At 44.8% G+C, this 14,543-nt stretch overlaps 1 protein-coding gene across 1 annotated transcript in view; it reads left to right on the forward strand.

Moving 5' to 3' along the window:
* The first annotated feature begins 1,492 nt into the window (after nucleotides 1–1,492).
* Nucleotides 1,493–14,543, forward strand: part of SLC4A4 (solute carrier family 4 member 4) — a 195,135-nt gene continuing 182,084 nt past the window's right edge. Inside the window, exon 1 of the mRNA XM_070948389.1 lies at nucleotides 1,493–1,562. The gene's annotated coding sequence lies outside the window, so the exon portion shown is untranslated. The remainder of the gene's footprint in view (nucleotides 1,563–14,543) is intronic.

The following is a 14,543-nucleotide window of genomic DNA, read 5'->3' on the forward strand; positions in this document are numbered from 1 at the left end:
TGTGTGTTTTTTTCTTTTAGCCAGGTTTTTCCTATTTAACCAAGATTTTTCTGCAGAAAAATCTTGGTTATGTAGGAAAAACCTGGCTAAAAGAAAAACACACATAAAGCCTACCAAAAGTAAGAGAAAAGATATATATATATGTGTGTGTGTGTGTCTATGTAAGTTTTCATGGGTATATATGTGTGTACAGTTAATATTTCGGGTTTCACAATTACACGGGAAGAAACCCGAAATATTAACTGTACACACACACACACACACACACACACATATAGTTTGTGTAGTTTTGTATTGTTTTTTCTATTTTTATTGTATAGAAATGTATTTTGTATGTATTTGATATGATATTTTATCTTTTTCTGTTTAATAAAGTTTGTTTTTAAAATGAAAAAAAGAAAAAAGAAAAAAAAAGAGATTTTTTTGGATAGAGTTTTCAAGTGGGTGGGGGGCTTTTCCGAAGCACCTGCTCAAAAATAATTACCCCCTCAACCACCCCCTTCCTCTCGCCTTCTGGACCCAGCAGCTCCCCCACTTCTACCCCAAAACAGAACCGGCACCATTTGCCCGCCCCCCGCCCCGTCAAACCTTTCACGGACCGACGGGATTCCCTCCCTCCCTCCCTTTTTTACCTCAGCCTCTACCGACCCCTCCTCGTCACACCAGAAAGCCGGACCTTGCCTGCCCTGGCTCCTCCTTTCTCCCTCGTCGTCCTCCTCCTCCTCCTCCTGCCGGGGCCCCGTGACGCTCCTGGCTGTAACACGAGGGCTGGCGGGGTGGGAAATGGGATCCGGGAGGAGGGGTCGAGGCTAAAGGGGGACGGCCCCGCAGCGCCCAGCCGCGGCTTTAAACCTCGCACTGGGGAGAAGGGGGGGCGGGAAACGGGACGGACGGACGGACGGGCGACTTTCTCCAGGCTTTTTTTTTTGCAATATCCACGCCGGCACCACAGGAGTATTAAATCAGGAGGAGGAGAAGAAGAGGAAGAAGAAGAAAAAAAGAGGGCTGGCCCCGCCGACCCCTCACAAAAGCCCACCCACCCAAGGCTCGGCAAAACCGGCAAGACGCTCGCTCGCCCGGCTGTCAGCCGGTCAACTCAACCCAAGCAAGGAACCCAAGCAAGAAACCCGCCTCGCGCGCGCCTTCGCGGCGCTTTGGCCGAGCCCGGCTTTTGAGGAGGGTCTCCCCGCTCGCTCGCTCGAGCGCGCGCCCTCAGCCGGCCAAGGGGGTCGCGTGAGGAGAAGAAGGAGGAGGAGGAGGAGGAGGAAGGTCGTCTTCGGGGAAGCCTAGCCGCCTCCGCGGCTCTCGCTCCTCTCAGCCCCGCGCGTCAGCCCGGATTTCCGAAAAGTTGCCAAAGAAGCGAGAAAGAGAGGAAAAAAAAAAAAAAAAAGAGTCAACGAAGAAAGAACCCGAAGAGCTTCGGCTTTTTCCGCTCCGCTTTGCCGCCCCCTCTCCCCCCCCCCCACAACCTCGTGCCGGACCACCTCGGGCTCTTCGTTTCGCTTCTGCCGCTCCGAAACAGCCGCCAAGCTGGACGACCGGCGGAAAATCGACCCCAGGAGGTGAGGCTTTATTTATTTTATTTTTTTTTGGCTTCGGAGGGTTTAGGAGTTGTGGGGGGTGGCTTCGTCTTTTCTCTCCTTGACCCGTCCGAGGTCTCGACGCTAGCTGAGAGGAGAGAGTGTTATGGGTGGGGGTGAGGGGGGGGCTTGACCCGGCTTCACACGACACCAAACACGTGTCGTGTGAAGGCGGCCAAGCGGGCGCTTTTCTCCTCAGCTTTCTTTCCCCCCCCCTTCATTCCCACCCGCTTGCTTGCTTTTTTTTTGCTTTAATTTATATGCCGCCCTTCTCCGGAGACTCAGGGCGGCTTACAATGCGTTAAACAATAGCCTTCATACTTTTTTGTATATTTATACAAAGTCAGCTTATTGCCCCCACAACTGGGTCCTCAATTTACCTACCTTTGAAAGGATGGAAGGCTGAGTCAACCTTGAGCCTGGAGAGATTCGAACTTGCAGTAATTGCAGACAGCTGGTGTTAATCACAGTGCTTCAGTCCACTGGACTATAGGCTCTTTTCTCGCGTGGAGGACCAGGTCTCCTGCTTCATGCCCAGGTTGCTTTTTTTTTCTTTCCCCTACTTCTCCCGACAACCCTGTGAGGTGGGAAAACCGAGAAGGAAATCGGAATCGGCATCGAGCTGGAAAAAGGGACCTTAGAGGTCTTCTAGTCCAGCCTTCCTCCTTCCTTCATCAAGCGGAAGATGCTCTATCAGAGGTCACCAACCTTTTCAGATCTCAAGGGATCACTAAAAGAGCCTTGGCAGTACAGTGGACTAATGCACTGTTATTAACATCTGCTGCTTGCAATTACTGCAAGTTCAAATCCCACCAGGCTCAAGGTTGACTCAGCCTTCCATCCTTTCTAAGATAGGTAAATTGAGGACCCAGATTGTGGGGGCAATAAGCTGACTTTGTGTAAATATACAAAAGGATGAAGGCTATTGCTTAACGCATTGTAAGCTGCCCTGTCTCCGGAGAAGGGCGGCATATAAATTAAAGCAAAATAAATAAATAAATCATAATTTTAAATCCCGTGGACCACTAATATGAATTTTTTTAAAAAAAGATAAATGGTATTTAGTGCCGTATAATAATGCAAACAAGTTTTTCTGCGGACCGCCAAAATTTTTTTGCAGACCACCTGTTGGTAACCGCTACCCTATATCACCGCTGCCCTTATGGATATATGTGTTTTATTGTGGCTGTGCACTGCCCTGAGTCCCTCGGGAGAAGGGCAGTATAAAAATTTAAATAATAAAATAATAATAAAAAAATAAATTTCAGAGGCTACCATATCGTAGCTGCCAAACCCCAAGCAGTTACCAGATGGTAGGTAGCCTAGTGTCAGATCCTTAGCTGCCAATCTAATGATTGTTTGCGATCAGGTTCCAGTAGCTGTGAATCCATCAGAAATCAGAATACAGCTGGAAGGGACCTTGGAGATCTTCTAGTCCAGCCCCCCACTCAAGCAGGAGAATCTATACCATCTCAGACAAGTGGCTGTCCAGTCTCTTCTTAAAAACCTCCACTGATGGAGCACCCACAACTTCTGGTGGCCAGCTGTTCCACTGGTGAATTGTCCTCCCTGTTTGGAAGTTTCTCCTTAATTCCAGGTTGCTTCTCTCCTTGATTAGTTTCCATCCATTGTTTCTTGTCCTGCCTTCTGGTCCTTTGGAAAATAAGTTGACCCCCTCTTCTTAGTGGCAGCCCCTCAAATACTGGAAGACTGCTATCATGTCCCCCCTAATTCTTCTTTTCTCTAGACTAGCCAAACTCAAATCCTGCACCTGTTCTTCATATGTTTTAGCCTCCAGGCCCTTAGTCATCTTAATTGCTCTTCTTTGCATTTTCCCCCAAAGTCTCAACATCTTTTTTTTTTGTGATGTGACCAAAAATGAATGCAGGTGCCGGCAGGTGCTGAGTTGGGGGTTTCCATCCACACCTGTTGTTTGAGCCTCTGCAGAAGGTGCCTGCTGGCGCCACATTCACACAACACATTCAGCCAAGTTGGGACTGTGACCTGTCAGCTCCAGTTCGCACAGCTTGCTTCTCTCGGTTGGCGTTGACCTCGGTTGGGTTTCATGTTGGGTGGCTTAGGGTTAAGGTGTGAGTCGTATAGGACGAGAGCCTGGAAGCCGGATTGGTTAGTAATCTGGTTTAAATTGGTTGTAGGAATGCAGCCCCCGGGTTTTGCATGCTGGGAGTTTGCTGTCCATGGGTACTTCAGGTAGGGGATAAGGGGTTGTCGGAGTTCATTTCCTTCCACCTGAAGGCGAATGGCTTGGGAAATCATGCTTTCTACTTTGCTTCTTGCCGTCGGCTGTAGTTGTGGGTTCTTGTGATGCAAGAACTCTTGAAACATGTTTGGAGAAAGGCGTGGGAAAAGATGACAGGGAAAGTTTGCAGTGTCTTTAGAGTAGGAGGAAGCTGGGACTGGAAGAAGGGGCTACTGCCAGGGGTATATATGGGGTGCAAGATCAAATTAGCGTAGTGGGAAAAAGTAAGTGGGACTGGAACTTGGGAGAAAAGTTGAAATTTCTTTTACCAACGGGAATAGATTCAAATGGGAACAGTGGTATAAGTTGCAAAAAGACTGACATATTTGGTGCTACTCTTTGGAAAAGATGCGTGGGGGAAAATCAGATTGACATTTGAGCAGGGGAGAAGTCATGAGAATAAGAATCTAGAAATGAAAAGCTTCCTTCCTTCTTTCCTTCCTACCTTCCTACCTTCCTTCCTACCTTCCTTCCTTCCCTTCCCTTCCCTTCCCTTCCCTTCCCTTCCCTTCCCTTCCCTCCCTCCCTCCCTTCCCCCTCCCTCCCTCCCTCCTTCCCTCCCTCCCTCCCTCCCTCCCTTCCTTCCTTCCTTCCTTCCTTCCTTCCTTCCTTCCTTCCTTCCCTCCTTCCTTCCTTCCTTCCCATGAACTGAACACTTATAGGCAGAAATATTTGCTCCATTCTGTTTCTTTTCTCTGGCAAGTGTCCCCCTCAATTGTTTTCCCCCCCTCCTATGTGAGATGTACATATTACATTTTGTAGGAAAATTACATCACACTTAGGATTTTTTTTTTTTTAGTAGATGCATTATCAGTGGAAGTGATCCACCAGGTTGAAATCAGCCAGGAGAAATCAGCTGCCCCTGTAAACTTCGATTTGATCTTGAGATAGAAGATCCGTTAAGGTGTCAATAGCATATTGGATGGAGTTTATGTGTGCAGCTATGACTGGAGGAATTAATTATACAGCAGAGGGCTATTAACTATGAAGCTCATGCATCATGCTAAATCGTGTTTTGATTAATCATGTTTTTTGAGTAAGTTGTAGCTGGTTCACATCATAATGTACGATAATCAAAACTTAGTCATATTTTGGCTTGTTGTGATCTGTAAATCCAGACATCTTTTGGAAATCGGCACTAAAAGATACATACTTTACATCTTTCTCACAACTTGAGGTGTGGATAGAGTCTAAATGTTGACTCTGAGTAACTAAAGATAAAGCATTTTGGGGGAAAGCTATACAATCTAGAGCAGTGATGGCTAACCTTTTTGCCGTCGCATGCCAAAAGCGGCGGGAACGCGGGGGGTTTGCACGTGTGTGTACCCACCCACATGCATGAGTGACCCCCCCCGCTCCCTGCTTACCTTTACTACCGGTTCGCAATGGGATCGTGCTTCTGCGCATTCGCAGATCGCCGATGATGACATCTGGGTTGGTGGGTGGGGCTTCCCCCCGGCTTTACTACCAGTTCTTGCGAACCGGTCTGAACCGGGGACAACCCACCACTAGTGAGCACCTTGTGGGAGAAGGTTACTCTACATATTTCTTGTACTTCCGTTTAATTACAGCTCGATCTGTAAAGGAAGAACGAAAAGAATGTCTCCACACTCTTATCTCAGTTTTGCTTTAAAACCGAACTAAAGCTGCCTGGGCTATTATCCAGTTTGACTTTCAGGAACCGGATCATAATCTCCAAAGGATTAAATCCTGTGAGTAATTATGGCTCATTTCAGGAAACACCAGAGCAGTGCTGGAGAAAGTAACAAATAGCATGCTTTGATTCAATCAGAAATGGATGCATTTCTGCATGTATGAGTTCTGCTCTTGCAGGATTACTTAACTAGCTGGTTTTTTTGATAAGGCATTTGAGCCTCCGGGGAATTTACTCAAATGCCAACCGCAAGCCCTTTGCATGGATATGACACTTCATATAAATCTGTGTTATTCTCAGAACCTGTTTGACTGGCACTTGGGAGAAACAGGGCACAGGGATTGTGCATGGAGTTAGGTGGCATTGTTTGTTCTGAGTGCAAATGAGGCACACGTGAGAGACTCATTCATGATATGGAACCACCAAGTTTTTATTTATATTTCTACTTTTGTTATTTTTACAAATTAGGTGGCAAAACATACCTTCATCCTATTTTCCCCAGCAAAACAGCCCTGTAAAATGGGTTGGGCTGTGAGTGGCTCAGAATCACCCAGCTGTCTTTCAGGCCCAAGGCGGGACTGAAACTCACAGACTCCTGGTGATTGGCCCAAAATCACCTGGCTGTCTTTCATGCCTGAGGTGGGACTGGAACTCACATACTCCTAGTGAGTGGCCCAAAGTCACCTGGCTGTCTTTCATGCCTGAGGCGGGACTGGAACTCACAGACTCCTAGTGAGTGGCCCAAAGTCACCTGGCTGTCTTTCATGCCTAAGGCAGGACTGGAACTCACAGACTCCTGGTGATTGGTCGAAAGTCACCTGGCTATCTTTCATACCTAAGGTGGGACTGAAACTCATAGACCCCTGGTGATTGGTCCAAAGTCACCCATTAAGCTTTCATGCCTAAAACAGGACTAGAACTGATAAGAGAATATTTGTAGTTCAGGGCTGAATAGCAGTGTACTGATAATGTTACCTAGTGTGGTAATGAAACGTCTCCAAAAAAGCAACCAAGCTCAGAGTATCAAGTTCTTTGCAGTACTCACAATCTCCTGGTTTCTAGCCTGGTACCTTAATCACTAGACTTTAGGTTTTATTTTGAGGCATTTGAAGATCCTTCTTATCTGTCAGGACAACTTTGTCTATAGGGGCCACTGCTTAATGCAGAAAAAGTAGAGTGGTGGAACATACTTTCTCTGCCATTTCAGTGAAAGCTGGATGCATTTGTGTTCTAACAGAAGGGAAAGGGAACTGTGCCTAGATATACACCGGTTGCTCCAAGATACACCTAAATTAACTGATATACATCTCAGGTGTTACCATGTTGTGGTGACATCAGTGGCAAGGCCAACTTGTTGCCTGCATAGCTGAAGGTAACAGTACCGGGTGATCACTCATGCAGTCTTTATAAAACCGGGTTTTCCTGGCTTCGGCTGGTTTAGCTTGTGCGAAAAGTTAGACCAAGTCTGCTATTTTCTCTTCAGCGTTTGGTTTGTTTGACATGACATCTCCGGTTAACATTGTAAACCTGTTCCCATTTAGAAAGAACAAATGGAATGCAAACACATCAGCTGCCTTGGGTTGATTAAACTGACATCAGCTCTCCATTCTAGGAAGACCTGTTTCCGTAAGCCGCGTGAAATCCCTGCAATTTGTCACAAGGCTAACAAAATGTAGTTCGTGCAGTCTTTATACAAAACGCATTTCTTAACCTGCCCCTCTCTTTCCTTTCTTTGGAGATTCCTGTTACGTCCTTGGCTCTAAGCTAAGCCATCGTCACTACCCACTCAGCCTGCTGGTTTAACATTCTTTTGTTCTGTGTGTGTGTATGTGTGTCTCTCTCTCTTTTCCCCCACCCAAATCGTTGTAATATTGTAATAAGCCAATCCTTTGTTAGCCTGCCAAGCCCCTATTTTGGAATTTGTCCAAGGCTTCATTGGTCTGTGAGCTGAGAGGTAGCTCAATTTTTCCCATATTATTTCTTGATCGTGCAGTTAGATTTATTTCCACTTTCAATTAGGGTTTAGCTAACTGTTTTTTGCTTTGTGATTTTTCTGCCGTACCCTGTAGGGTTTATGGCATAGCGGACTTCGTGCTTTCAGTTGGAGTCATCTGAATTTCTGTGTTCATAATTGCATCTGCTCTTGATCTAAAGACTTATCTGCCATCTGCACTTTGGGGTTTCCTCCTGTGACTCCCATTAATCTAAATTACATTATGTTCTTGATATCAGCTAACTTATAAAGGTCAGTTCTTAAGGCCTTGACACTCTCTAGTGTGATCGAAGTGTGATCAAGAGGCAATCATTAGCCTCTACATTAGTCTAGGCAAGGTTGATTTTCAACTTTGATTTTCATCAAGAGTTGAATGCAGGAGGATAACACCCATTGCTTTATATTCTTTTTAAATACAAAATATTGAGACATAAAATACATCGATGGCGGAAATAAAATCCGCCATCTCTGATTCTGTGTAACTCTTATCTTCCTGATTGGCTTCTGGAAGATATATTCAGTTATCTTTGCCCGTATTTGTCTTTTTGCCTTTGGGTCTTTGGCATTACCAATATTTTCCCAGGGACATATATTGTTGATTTAAATGGTGGGCATTTGGTTAGCCCATGAGAAAGGCAAGGCTAGATGAATCACAAGTTGGAATTAAGATTTTCGGGAGAAATATCAACAACCTCAGATATGCAGATGATACCACTCTAATGGCAGAAAGCGAAGAGGAACTAAAGAGCCTCTTGATGCGGGTGAAGAAGGAGAGTGCAAAAGTTGGTTTGAAACTCAACATTAAGAAAACTAAGATCATGGCATCCGGCCCTCTCAATTCCTGGCAAATAGATGGGGAAGAAATGGAGGTAGTGACAGATTTTATTTTCCTGGGCTCCAAGATCACCGCAGATGGGGACTGCAGCCAAGAAATTAAAAGACGCTTGCTCCTGGGGAGGAAAGCTATGGCAAAGTTAGACAGCATACTAAAAAGCAGAGACATCACCCTGCCAACAAAAGAGCGTATAGTCAAGGCGATGGTTTTCCCAGTTGCAATGTATGGCTGTGAAAGTTGGACCATAAGGAAGTCTGAGCGCCAAAGAATGGAGGCCTTTGAACTCTGGTGCTGGAGAAGACTCCTGCGAGTCTCTTGGACTCAGAGGTGGGTTTCAGCAGGTTCTGACCAATTCTGGAGAACCGGTAGCGGAAATGGCCGGCCTCTGGCTGGCCCCAGATTGGGGTGGGAATCCTTCCTCCTGGAGTGGGGTGGGAATGGGGATTTTGCAGTATCCTTCCCCTGGAGTGGATTGGGAATGGAGATTTTGCAGTATCTTTCCCCTGGAGTGGGGTGGGAATGGAAATTTTGCAGTATCCTTCCCCTGGAGTGGGGTGGGAATGGAGATTTTGCAGTATCCTTCCCCCTGGAGTGGGGTGGGAATGGAGATTTTGCAGTATCCTTCCCCCTGGAGTGGGGTGGGAATGGGGATTTTGCAGTATTCTTCCCCTGCCACGCCCACCAAGCCACACCACGCCCACCAAGCCATGCCCATAGAACCGGTAGTAAAATAATTTGGATTTCACCACTGCTCCAGTGTCTTAACCATCTGTTGCAATTAAGACAGGCAGATGTTCAAGTCTACAGAATACAGATGAATAAACCATGTTGGATTATTTTCATTTTGGAACATAAAATGCAATATTTTTTAACCAACTTGTTATAGCCCTTAAATCAGGAGTGTCAAACTCGATTTCATTGAGGGCCGCATCAGGGTTGTGTTTGACCTCGGGGGGGGGGCGGGGTGGATGTGGCCAGGGTGGGCGTGGCCAGATGAACATCACTCGTGTAATGGAGGGCACCCGTGGTGGCCGGAGTGCTCTGCCAGCGAAAATGGGCTCCCGAGTTCCGTTTCCGGCTGCAGCGGCCTCCTGCAACCCTCTGCCAGTTAAAACGGAGCCCGGGAGGGCCACACACAGCCTTCCCGAGCTCCGTTTTCGCCGGCAGAGGCACTGCAGGCCGATTGTTCGTTGTTTCCAGAGCGGTCCCGCGGGCCAGATCTAAGCACCCCGTGGGCTGGATCCGGCCCCCGGGCCATGAGTTTGATACCCTTGCCGTAGATAGACATGGTCTCAGTCAGGGGTGGGTTCTAAATTTTTTTACTACCGGTTCTGTGGGTGTGGCTTATTTTGTGGGTGTGGCTTGGAGGTCATGTGACTAGGTGGGCGTGGCTAGCTGGTCAGAGTCATTTCTGGAAAGTTCCCGCACTTACGACCAGTCCTCGCACTTACGACCCGACTCATTTGTTTGTTTTTAACACTGATCAGCTGTAGGGTGGCCCTTTGAAGCCCCGCGGCAAGAGTTTAAACAGGTTTTTTCCCTCTAGTCATCAGCTGGGACTCAGGAGGCAGCAATAGATTGGGGGTGGGACCAAATAAAAGGTAAGAATAACGTGGGAGGGCGGGGGGGGAGAACCGGTTCGGTGACGTCATATTGTCACAGCTACCGGCTCGGCCGAACCGGACCGAACCGGGAGGAACCCACCACTGGTCTCAGTTCTCTCTAAGTTGAAAAGAGAAAATGAATCTTCACCCCTTTCTAAGGGAAAAAAATAACTTTATTGTCATTGTACATGTATACACAGTACAGCCATACAACGAAATTCACTTAACCCCCAAAGACCAGGTCCAACACACATAACAATCCGCAAACACCCCCCCCCACCACAATTCCCCACCCCTAAACCACCCAAACATCCACACAACAGACCAAGTAATGCTGTCCAAGAGCTCACTGATGATGGCCCTTTAGTTCATTGTGGAGTGCAATTATAGCTCTGGGATAAAAACTATTCAGAAAATGTCTGTGGTCCGAGTTTTAATCGTTCTGTATCTTCTGCCAAGAAGGCAACAGTCCAAAAAGATTGTAAGCAGGATGGGAAGAGTCTCTGAGAATGTTATGCAACTTCCTCAAACAGCGAGATGTGAAGATGTCGTCCAGGGCTGGTAGCTGGAGTCCGATGATATTCTGGGCAGTTTTAATGATTCTCTGTAGAGCTTTTTTTGTTCGCTACAGAGCTGCTCCCATACCATGCAAGAATGCCGTATGTCAGGACACTCTCAATGGTGCTGCGATAGTAGCACAGAAGTAGATTTATTTAAATATCTATTTAAATATTGCTTCCTTTACTTCTGATATAAATGTAGAAGTACAGTTACAAGAACTTCTCTTTCACAATATTTTTAAAGAAATGTTAAAGGTTGGGAAATTATTAATTTTTTGTGGGGGAAAAAAGTTCCCCTTTCATTTCCTGAAAATTTGCGTAGCAAATTTGAGTATTAACTTGTTGAACAAGATATGATCATTGCGTCATTTTCCCACACAAAGGTAAGATGTAGTGTAGTTGAAAGGGAGCAACAGACGGGCGAAACAGGAGACTGGAATCATAGCATGCATAGACAGCCAGAGTTATAAAAATACATCATACAGATAGTCCTTGATTTACAGCCATTTATTTAGTGACCATTCAAAGTTACAAATGGCCCTGAAAAAAAGTGAATTGTGATCACTTTTCACACTTAATGACCTGGTAGTCACATCATCAAAATTTGGACACTTAGCAAATGGCTCGTATTTACGACGGTTGCAATGTCCCAGGGTCATTTGATCCCGTTTTGCGACCTGACAAGCAAACTCAATGGGGAAGCCAGATTCACTTAACAGCCATGTTACTAACTTAACAACTACTCTGATTCACTTAGCAACTGTGGCAAGAAAGGTCATCCAATGGAGCAAAACCCACTTAACGACTGTCTTGCTTAGCAACATAAATTCTGTTTTCAATTTGTAGTCATAAATTGAGGATGATCCTTATGGGCATTATGTGTCAATGGAATTCATACATGATTTACAATATTTGTAAGCTGCTCAAATCAATTATGGGTGAGGATAACAAAGCAAAACGATGAACAATATAAAAACAATACCATTTCTATCCAAAATTAGTGTTCGTGATCTATTAGTTCAAGCCAAAACTCCTGGGGTTGCAGTAGTTAGAAGACCTCCAAGGTTCCTGTTAACTCTGTTATTCTGTATGCGGAGTTTGTTTGTTGCATGCAGAGATTAGAGGTGCACCGTATTTTTCTATCCTCAAAAAAAGTTGCTTTTGACCGTGGTTGAAAATTGGAATTGCCAGGAACACAACTGTTCAAAGTTAGAAAGAAAGCTGCCCACTTACCAGAGGATGTTGGCATACCCTCTTAAATTAAGCATGGCAGATCACAAAGTCGAAAACTATTCAGATGGTGGTCCCAAAGGTGCTTTTTCAAGAGGCAACTGAACTTCCTTGTTTTTCTTTGAAGACGTTTCGCTTCTCGTCCAAGAAGCTTCTTCAGCTCTGACTGGATGGTGGGGAATGGAAGAATTTATATTCCTTGCAGACAGCTAGTCATTTGCATCCTTTTTAGGGAGTCGTTGAGACCGCTTGGAAGTTTATCTGTGTCCTCCAAGTGCGTCAAATGAGGACCCAAATTGTTGGGGGGCATGAGGCTGACTCTGTAAACCTCTTAGAGAGGGCTGTAAAAGCACTGTGAAGCGGTATATAAATCTAAAGTGCTATTGCTATCGCTATGAACCTGGATGTTTGAGAATTTCCACAGATGGTTCTTTCTGTGCCTTGTTCGTCCTGTGTCCTTATAACTTGGTTACTTAATTAATCCCCTTCTCTGGGCTTGCATAACCTGAGCAAAAGAACTGGATTAGTACCACACATACATTATGCCATCAACTATATTAACACTAACCAAATTTAGCACGCTAGGGAAATGCAATTCATGAGGCTTTCATTGTTATGTAAATGAACCTCTTCCCGGTCACATTTACAGAGACTGTATTTGCTCTGTCCTTATCTTAAATACTTGAGAATTAGTGATGTGTTGGAGCAGCACGTGGGTGCTTATAGTAGTTGCTCTCTGAGTAGAGATTTTAAGAGCAGGGTGACCTTAACCTGTTTGTTGGCTACTGGAAAGAGAAACAGGGAGTTGCTTTCTTACAAGGATGTTGTGATAAGGAAAAAAAAAATATAAGACCTTTTGCTTTGATAAAAAAGTGCTGAAATGGGTACAATGCGGTGAATCAGAATCACAGAAGGGACCTTGGAGGTCTTCTAGTCCAACCCCTGCTCAATCAATACTGCATGGGATAAATATTAGAAAAAAGGACTTTTAACTAGGTCTTTGCAGTGCTTAGCACTCAATTTAAGTAGGGTTGATGCATTACTGGCTGTGACAACTCTACAGATTTTTATTTAAATCTGAAACATTGCACCTCAGTGTCTATGGAGATTCTCAGTCATCCATAGTTGTCCCAAAGGCCCTTTTTCAAGAGGCCACTGGGCTTTCTTTGTTTTTTCCTTGAAGACGTTTCACTTCTTATCCAAGAAGCTTCTTCAGCTCTGACTGGATGGATCCTTCTATTCCCCACCATCCAGCCAGAGCTGAAGAAGCTTCTTGGATGAGAAGCGAAACGTCTTCAAAGAAAAACCAGAGAAAGTCTAGTTGCCTCTTGAAAAAGCCCCTTTGGGATTGCACCTCAGTGTTTTTTTATTTTTATTTTTATTTGTTTGAGGGCTGTTTATGGTCATCTCAGTCTAGATCACTCTAACCATGGTGGCTTAAAATGAATAAGTCTCTTCCTTTTTTTGAGACAGAAAACATATTAAAATTATATAGTGAAGGCCACAAAAATCAGCTCATCGTAGTTAGAACATTCCTTCCACATTCCTGCTTACATATGTGACACAACTCCATTTATTAGGTGATCCTCAGCCATGTTCCCCCCTACAGATAGCCTTTGTTTAGTGATTGCCTCATAAAGTGACCGCTCACAGTTATAACGGGGATGAAAAAATGACTCTGCAACCAATCCTCGCATTTACAACTTCGGTAAAGCAAAGGAAAACTGAAGGAAGATCATAAAGCACAATCGTGATGTTATTTGGTAACCTTGTCGCTTAACAACGGAGTGACCAGTCCTAATTGCGGTTACTAAATGAGGACTACCTGTAACATAGGCATCTCTTATTGGCCAAACTTTATTCAGTACCCTTATTTATACCCTTAGCATATAGCTTTTGATCAAAATTAACCTTTTTATGGTATCTGGCTATCAAGTTAATACTGCCTTTATGCACTTGATCCTTAAACTTTATTCGATGAATTTGTGCTGATAATTAAATCCAAAGTCCATGTTCTTTGAGTGCACATTTATGTAAGAATTGAGCTGGCGGATTAATACACGAATGAAATGGAAAACACAGGTAAGTAGTCCTTGACTTAAAACCACAATTGAGCCGATAATTTCTATTGCTAAGCAAGACAGTTACTAAGTGAGTTTGGCCCCATTTTTCAACCATTCTTGCCAAGGTTGTTAAGTGAATCATTGCAGTTATTAAGTTAGTAACTCGAGTGGTGTGGTGGCCTAGAGGTGGACCTCTCGCCTCACAATCAGGAGGCTGTGAGTTCGATCCTAGGTAGAGGCAGATATTTCTCTCTCTGGGCGCACTGAGAATATATCTGCTGAACAAAACTCCGCATTGGCGACAGGAAGGGCATCCGGCCAGTAAACATTCAGCTCCATCCAGGTGCTCAAGACTCCATTCTGCAAGGGATTACGGGGTCTTTAAAAGAAGATGATGAAGTTAGTAACTCAGTTGTTAAATGAATCTGGCTTTCTCATTGACTTCCCTTGTCAGAAAGTCACAAGAGGTAGTCACATTTTTTTAAAAAAATTTTTATTTATTTTATTCGGCTTATATGCCGCCCTATCTCCCAATGGACTCAGGGCAGCTCACAATAAGAAAAACACAAGCCACAATACAAAATAAAATCTAAAATCTAAAAAATTTAAAAAATTTAACCCTTAAAACCCCATCAGTCCAGGTCGAGGGATTTGAAAAGCCAAGTTTTTAATTCACAGCGGAAGGTGCGAAGGTCAGGCGCTAATCGGAGCGTTGACCCTGGGATACTGTGACCGTCATAAATATGACTCAATTACCAAGAGTC

The sequence above is a fragment of the Pituophis catenifer genome, unplaced genomic scaffold (assembly GCF_029215685.1).
Source record: "Pituophis catenifer annectens isolate HBS135680 unplaced genomic scaffold, rPitCat1.0.hap2 SCAF_8, whole genome shotgun sequence".
Lineage (NCBI taxonomy): Eukaryota > Metazoa > Chordata > Lepidosauria > Squamata > Colubridae > Pituophis > Pituophis catenifer.